This window comes from Macrobrachium rosenbergii, chromosome 59 (assembly GCF_040412425.1).
Source record: "Macrobrachium rosenbergii isolate ZJJX-2024 chromosome 59, ASM4041242v1, whole genome shotgun sequence".
NCBI lineage: Eukaryota > Metazoa > Arthropoda > Malacostraca > Decapoda > Palaemonidae > Macrobrachium > Macrobrachium rosenbergii.
The window spans coordinates 14,974,764-14,975,874 of record NC_089799.1 but is presented as its reverse complement, the minus strand read 5'-3'; positions in this window follow the sequence as shown (position 1 = coordinate 14,975,874).

Genomic DNA, 1,111 nt, shown 5'->3' with positions numbered 1-1,111 from the left:
AAATTCACATCAAGTTTCGGAGCGTCATGCTCCCTATTCACACTGAAGAGGGAGTTTTTTAAAACATATTTGTTCTCCAATTTGTGTATTTGTTTTATTTTAAGTTACATGGAGTTACGTGGATAGAGATGTCTCAAGGACTCACTGGTCATTGCAAGAAGATACTATAGAAATAATCAAGTAATTGTGTCAATTACATAAATCTATTCTTGATTCGACCTGCAGTGGCGCTGTCAATAGCCTGAGCAGGCAGCTTGTCCCAAAATGAGGGTACTTTAGATGTGAAGATGTTTCCACAATGGCTGGTACTGAGACATTTAATTTCCAGTTCCATTCTTTTGAGTCTAATCTTGTTATTTCTTTGAGGTTAAGATAAACATTTACTGTAGATGTTGTTTATAATTTTTGTGCATCATCGCCGGAATTGCCCACTGATTCCCCCTAATCAGTGGGCTATCCTTACACCGTAAATGGCTAAAAATTCACTTTACAACTATATTTTCCTCTCCCAGCGTTTCTTAGGACTAAACGGGATAAATGTTTTTATTAAATGAAACTTAATGGAGGCTTTCCTGGAGATTGCAAGTTTGAGTCGTTCTTTCTTATTTCGATACCCATTCGACAGGTTCATGGTGTTGGTTTAGACATCCTTTAATGCACCATTTCTTAGATAACTTCAGTTTCACCCAGCATCCCGTAAGTTTAAGTGAAGTCATGCTCGGAGTTGTGGATCAGGTGGGGACCCCTATGTATTTTTTCCATTAGGACTGAATTGTAATCTTTAATGTAGACCTTAGTTGCATGGAAAAAGGTGTAATATGTTGCAAAGTGTAAATGTTGCACTATTATATATGAAGTCTAATCTGTCCTCCTTTTCAATATATATAGAACAAATAGGACTTTACATATTGCTTTATTTCAGCCAAGTTTGCATGGCTTCATCACAGTAGTTCAATACAAAGGACAGTAAAATCATTAACGTTAAATATAGATTTTTCCATTAAGCACCAAAGGACTGAACCTTCAATATGTACTTAATCAGTTGTTTATGTATATGGGAGGTTTCATCAGCAGCTTGCTCTAAGATTTCCTTAGAAAGCTTTGCATTGGA